This window comes from Lissotriton vulgaris, chromosome 2_1 (genome assembly GCF_964263255.1).
Source record: "Lissotriton vulgaris chromosome 2_1, aLisVul1.2, whole genome shotgun sequence".
NCBI lineage: Eukaryota > Metazoa > Chordata > Amphibia > Caudata > Salamandridae > Lissotriton > Lissotriton vulgaris.
In genome coordinates, this window is record NC_141687.1 from 454,894,365 (window position 1) to 454,901,891 (window position 7,527).

Consider the following 7,527-nt stretch of genomic DNA (forward strand, 5'->3'; position numbering starts at 1 on the left):
TTCTTTGCCAATGTAAGACCTAACAGTAATATATGACGTTCATAGACTTTGCTGCCTATCCCCTCCAGGATGTGTAATAGTGCTAGATTCGGCGAGAGGCGGAAGATCCCAGCCCAAAACCTCCGATAAGCAAGTGAAGACCCCTCTCCAGAACTGATCCAGAGAGAGACACTGCCAGACTGTATGCATCAGCGTACCATCCTCACTGTGACATCTGAGACACCACGCGGAGGCAACCAAACCCGCCTTCCACAACCGCATTTGCGTGTAATAGACCCTATGCAAACATTTAACCTGTACCAGGTGGAAACGCACCGCTAGGGCCTCCACCCAATCCTCCTCCTCCAAAGGTCCTACATCCCTCTCCCAATCCTCCCGGAGTTTCTGCAGTGTGGAGGAGAACTGAATAATCAGAGTTTGATATATCCTGGATGTCTTGCGATCCTGGAGTTCTCCCATAAAGACTTTTGGCACCAGGGGGCTGAACTCAGGTACTGACTCCAACCCCACCAGACTGGGCCACAAAGTGTGCCGGAACTGAAGGTACCTGAAAAATTGGGACCGTGGCATATGGAATTCCGTCTGAAGGTCCTGGAATGATTTCAGTGCCAGACCCTTCATAACATCCCCCAAGACCGAGATCCCTATGAGATCCCACCCTTTGAAAGCTTGCAAAGCAGCTAATTGCGGCCAGCACCCATTTCCCATAGGGGGGTCTCCTCGTCAGCTTGTTCCACCACCCCATTCTATACAGTGCCTGCCACCAAACCTGGAACACAATCTTTGTTTCCAGGGGCATTTGTCCCTGCAGCAGTGCCGAGTACAATACTGCATGCAGCGAGTGATCACCCATAAGCCGCCGTTCCACCGCCTATGCCTGTTCCTCACGATTGTCATACCACTATTCGTTCAATATGAGTAAGTGAGATGCTTGATAATAGGACAGGATATCAGACGACGCAAGTCCTCCACAATAGGTAGATAAAAAGCACGTCCGCAGGGCCACATGCACCTTGCCCCCTTCCCACAAGAACTACCAGAGGGCTGTGTTGATTTGCCGGAACCAACAGGGGGGGATCGGATACAGGTGGTTCTGCAACTGATAGAGGAGACGAGGGAGGGCCACCATCTTGAATATGGCTGATCTGCCATAGATGGTCAATGGCATACAGGACCAGGTCTTAATATCATCGTGTACACGCTCCCAACTGCGTTATAGAAACACCCAAGGGTTTCAGTCCTCCCATCGCCAGCTGAATCGACGATGCCCAATCACTCAGATCACAACCACCTTCAAGCAAGCATAGATTTGCGGGGATTCATATATAGTCCAGATGTTTCCTCAAATATCTGCATAATACGCAGGAGCCAAGGTCCTGTTCTATTCACCTCTGTGAGCAAGGAGAGGACATCGTCCGTGTACAGGGCGAACCTATTCGACAACCCCTGAGCCCATTCAAAGCCTTGGACCTGCGCGTCTATACGCCCCCACGCGGCCAGAGACTCCATCGCGAGTGCAAATAGAAACGGAGAAAGGGGGCAACCCTGTCTCATTCCCCGACCTATAGCAAACACGGAGAAGGCTGCACCCGCTACCCACACTGAGGTCATGAGGTTGGTATATAGAAGGGTCAAGTAAGATATGAAACAAGGTCTGAGATTCAACCGACGTAACAGTGCAAAGAGGTATATCCCACTAAGGGAGTCGAATGCCCTATCCATGTCTGCTAGCAGCAATGCCGCTGGAGCGTCCAGTTATTGGATGGCTACCACTGCAACATTAGCCTGCCTAATGTTGTGCCTAGTCGCCCGCTGAGGCATAAAACCAGCCTGATCCAGGTGAACCAGTATCGCAATGTGAGGTAGTAGGCGATTTGCTAGGGCCTTCGCCAAGATTTTGGCATCTACATTCAGTAAGGAGATGGGTCAATATGATGTGTGCTGATCCGGTAGCCTGCCAGGTTTATGAAAAACCACCACCTCCGCATGTCTCCAGTCTGGGGGGAGAAAGCAACAATCCTGCTCCTCCTTTACCACTGCGCGATAATGAGAACCAACTCCTCTCTCACTGCATCCGATAGGGCCCTGGGTGGGAGTTCGGCCAGAAACCGATCGATCGTGTCGGGAGACAGACATTCTTTAGGGGTGTTCAAGTTCACGTAATATGCGGCAAAGCTTTCCGCCAGAGCCCATGGCTCTGTGAGTGACTTACCAGCTGCGCCCTTAATGCCCGGAAGTGTCTGTGGATGATATATCCTTGGCAAAGCCTGTGGAGCATCCTACTGTACTTATCACCCCATTGGTATACTCTACCACGTGTCGCTAGCCAAGCCTGCCAGGCCTCATCCAGTAGGAGCGCAGCGTATTTCATTGGGCAAACAGCAATTGCCACCTAGCCTGCACGCCCCCGGCTGCACGACCCCAACGCTCAAGCAAGCTCTTCAATTTCTGCCTCCGCCCGAATAAGCACCTCTCCATGTTCCCTACGAGCCGCCGCACACCAATATAAGCCCCTTCCCCTCAAGACCGGCTCCATTGCCTCCCACAACGTATCGGCCCCAGCAACAGACCCAACATTCACGCTCAGGTATTTATCTTGACGACCACCATGTGCTCCCTACAGTCATTATTTAGCAAATGCCACACCGACAAGAGCCAGCGGAACAGCTGCCTCCTCTGTCCCAGATTTATGGTAAGAGCTATTGGGGAGTGGTCCGACAAACCCCTCGGTAGAATCTCCGCTGCCTCCACCCTGCCCACATGCACTTGAGGGACAAAAATATAATCAAGTTTGGATTAGGAATCATGCACCGACAATACATACGTGAACTCAAAATCGTACCGATGCAGGTGTCACCATGCATCTATCCAGTCAAGCCCTATCGCTAGGGAATGTAGTTTTGTGGTGCCGCTACTCACTGTAGCCCCCCTCTCCCTCCATCGATCTGCTGCTATGTCCATCACATCATTCCAGTCTCCCCTACCAAAGATACCCCATCTGGCACGCCCGTGCAAATGGTCATAATACGCTCCACTAGGTTCCATTGTAATGGAGGGAGGCATATACGCTGCCTAGCACTAGGGATTCCTCCCTAACCGTTCCCTGCAGTAATAAGTATTGCCCCTGATTGTCGGTCCATTGCTTAACATGTACATAGGGGACCCTTTGATGGATCAATATAGCCACTCCTCGCAAAGCCGGAGTGGTACACCTGGTGGTACCCATATCTCTGAAAGCAAAGAACCTTATTCCCAAAATATGTGTCTCCTGCAGCATGAGCACGCCCGTCCCAACCCGTTTGGCCTGTTGAAGTAAGGCCTCACATTTAATTTTATTGAGGGCTCCCCTCACGTTCCAGCTAATAAACCGAAGTGAACCTAAGGTCTTATTCTCACAACAGGGGAATTCTGCCATGTGGTTCTATGTCTGCCATAGTCCGGACATGGAGATGAGCCCGATAGTAATATACACGCCTTCTGTCAGTGTGATGTAGTGCAATCAACAAACTCAAAAACCCCGCAAACAAACCCCTCACCCCATACTTCAAGAACAATAAAGAATCTGTTGCAGTGTGGACAACACGGGCCCCCCAATGGGAGGGCCCGAACCGCCCGACCAATGTATCCCCAGCTCACTACCCATCTAACTCTAGCAATCTCTCTGTCAGCACGGGTCCACTAATTGAACCCGGCCCATGAGTAAGTCTCTTCGATCTGAATAGTATGAACTACTTCACTGCCACCCCTCATTGGTGTGTCTGTCAAGGCACAGGAGCCTGTCAGCCCGGGGCCGACGCCAGGCTGGGATGGCACCTCACAGGATATGGAGCAGCGCCTGGACCGTGATTTTCTGGAGTTCTTCAATTTCCGGAGGGGCCCCCGCTGAGGCACCCCCAACGATGAGGAATCAGACTCTATTCCAGGTGGTGTGTGGGCCCTCACCCTTTCTGTTTCATCTGTCCATTTAAACACCTCTTCTGGCGAGTCAAAAAAGTGAGTACGGGAGCGGTAAACCACTCACAGGTGAGCAGGATATAGTAGGGTGTAGGGGAGCTTAAGATCTCGCAGATGGGCCTTGGCTGCCAGGAACTACTGTTTTTGCTGCGGGACCAGCTTTGAATAATCCGGAAAGATGAGGATGAATGCATTATCATACTGTAATGGTTCCTTAATCTGTGCTTGCTTCAGGAAGACATCACGGTCGTGATAGTTCAAAAGCTTCCCGATCACTGGTCTTGGGCAGGGCCCAGGCAGAGGCTTCTGCATAAGTGCCAGATGGGCACGTTCGATCCTAAAGCAGCGAGACATGGATTCCGGTGGAAGCCAACTCTCCAGCCATTGAGTGAGGATGAGGAACTGTTCCATGTTTCCCCCCTCGCAGCACTCCGGAAAGCCAATGAAATGAAGGTTGTTACATAGTACCCTCCCCTCTGCATCCTCCGCCTGCAGCGCAAGGCCCTACTGGGTGGTCTCCATGGCCGCCACCTTTTTCTTTAGTGTGGTGAGATCATCCTCCACTCTGGAGACCCAGGTCTCAGTTTCAGTGATGCGAGATACATCATTTCGTAGCTCCTATCTTAGCATGTGGACTGCGTGATGGCGGCCATAAGCGCTGCATTACCCGGCATGGCTCCCTGTGATCCCCCAGAGGACCCCGCAGTGGTTCCCGGGCCCGTGAGTTTATCTATGGGTCTCTGTTTAGATGACCCACTCCCACCTTTATCCCACATCATGGTGGACGTCAGACTGTTCCCAGTGCCGCATTAGCTGATGGTAAATGATCCAAGTAGCAGGTCGAAAGAAGGAGGAGCCCATCCTGTCCCTGTTTTAAGCAGGGTTCTGCCAAAAAACAGGAACAATCGATCTGGTCTTTTGGTTCGCTCTCCTTTACTGGAAGGTGGTTGTATTAGGCAAGGTGAGTTTATACTTTGCGTTCATTGATCTGAAGGCCACCTTCGACTTTGTGCTCAGATACAAACAGTGGCAGTGGCTAAAGGAGATGGAGATGCCTCTAGAAATCTTGTTGTTACTTGAACACCTTCATGAAGATAATTATGCCAGGCTAAGTCTCTGATCCTATTAAATTCAGTAGGGGGTCCAACAGGGCTGTATTTTGGCCACAACATTATTTTCCATTTACATCAACCAGGTGGTCAGCTTTTTATCCGCAATACCAGCGAATGTGTCCACTCTAGAGAAAGAGAAGATTTCAACCCTACTTTTGCAGACAATAGCCTACTCGTCACCAAAACACAAATGGGGCTCCAAACCCTACTTAATCAATTTAAGATCTTTTGTGACGAGAGAGGTCTTGATATAGACACCTCCAAAACTAAATTTATGATGATGAGCCCACACAAATCTTTCAATGTACACATATTGCTAGACAGTACACCTTTGGAGAGAGTGAGTTTTTTTGATTACCTGGACATTAGACTGTTCAAAGGCAGGGTCTGGGAACAGCATCTAAACAAGGCCTACCTCAAGTTCATACAAGTAGCAGGAGCCCTCAATAAGGAACATTGCTGCTCCTACACAAAAGCGGTTGCACCTGCCTTTGAAATATACAAAAGCAAGGCTGTAAGCAACGCCCTTTATGGGGCTGAGTTGTGTGGCTTTAGGAAAGTGAGCGATTTGATAGTGACTGAGAACAAGTTCCTCAGATACCTGGTTTCTCTTCCAACAAGTACACTACTTTGCCCACTTTAGAATTAAATCTGTGAAAGATGTAGTGACACTTTGCCCCCTTCTATTTTGGCAGAGGATAGCAACAACTTCAGAATTGTACCAGTGCGCTCATGCTTTCGAAGAAGTTTGTGTATTAGATACATAAAAAAAAATAGCCTGGATTAGAAACATCAGAAATCTCCTCAATACCATCGGGGTACAGGGGAGTAGTGTTGGAAGCCCAGAACTTCCAACTAGGAAACAAATTAAATTATTGTAGTGGGAGTGGGTAGCACAGAATGAATCAGTGACAGCAGGTGGGGTAGATTCGGCGAAGAATTTATGGATTCAAATCAACATGCACTCTGGAAGGATATTTCGATCTTGTCCAGGTGCCAGTCGATAGAAAGTTCAATACACAAATTAGACACAGCTATCTACCTCTAAACACATTCACTATTACTATTCCATCTCCAGAGGGCGCAACAGTAGGGAAAGTGTTGGATAGCGTAGGGGTTAAACTTACTATTCCAACTCCAGAGAGTGCAACATTAGGGAAAGTGTTGGATAGTGTAGAGATTAAAAATACTATTCCAACTCCAGAGGGTGCAACAGTAGGGAAAGTGTCGGAGAGCGTACAGTAATAATAATAATTAAATAACAATAAATTAATTTCCCCGAAAAAAAATCATTAATTATTTAAAAAGTATTACTAATTAATAATTCATTAACAATCTATTAATTATCAATACTCAACACTAAAATACATAATTATTTAACTACAATTAAATTATTTCCCACCCTATTGCCCTATAAACTCACAAGACACTTCAATAATAAATTAATACACTTATCATAATTACCATTAATCAATTAATACGAAGTAATTACCAATTAATCAAAATGACCAATTAATAATTATTTAACATAACATTAATTACCAATACCAATAAATAAAAATGTAATAATTACTTAATTACAATAAAATTACTTCCCACCCTATTCCCCTATAAACCCACAACCTGCTACAGAGCTAAAACGCTAACTGTATTTAAAAAAATTGAATAATTCCTAATAAAGTTAATTTACTATAATTAAATTACTTCCCACCCTATTCCCCTATAAACCCACAACCTGCTACGGTACTAAACGCATAATTTACTTATCAAGATTATTACTAACGTGTAAAAATGGAATACATATATTCTAAAACTAGTACAATAATTAACAAAAATTATGAAACAAACGTATAAAATACATAATAAAATACATAACACTAATATTAATATCGATATTAGTAACATCAATATTTTTGGCATCGATATGACTAACTTCAATAGTAACAAAAACTATATTTCTTACCTTCAGGTCGATATTCTGGTCGTCGATATTCTTGATTTCGATATTCTGTCCCTACGATATTTCCAACTCGATATTCTTGTAGGTCGAAATAATAGACTGTTTACCGCTTAGGAAGTATAATGATGGTTTCATAAGTTAAAAATGAAAAACACATTTTATTGGGCTGTCTTTCTGATCTCTGTACTTTTATGGTCTGAGTGATGATTGAATAAAATTTTACTGACTGACTGACAGACCGTATCAACCCAGAAATGTCCATTCATAAAATCAGTGTTTATTCTAAGGTTGAAAAGGAATGATACAAAACGTCAACAATACAAAATAACCCAAAATAGGCTTATAGTTAGGAAGAGCTTGAAAACAAATATGCTCACAGCAACAGGGACGTAAAAGGTAAGCAGTAACAGCGAGCAGTATCAATCAAAAAATTAAAATGCCTTTTGCCACTCACCCCCAAAAAAGTTACATTGTGATCTAATTGGCATCATCCCATTGATT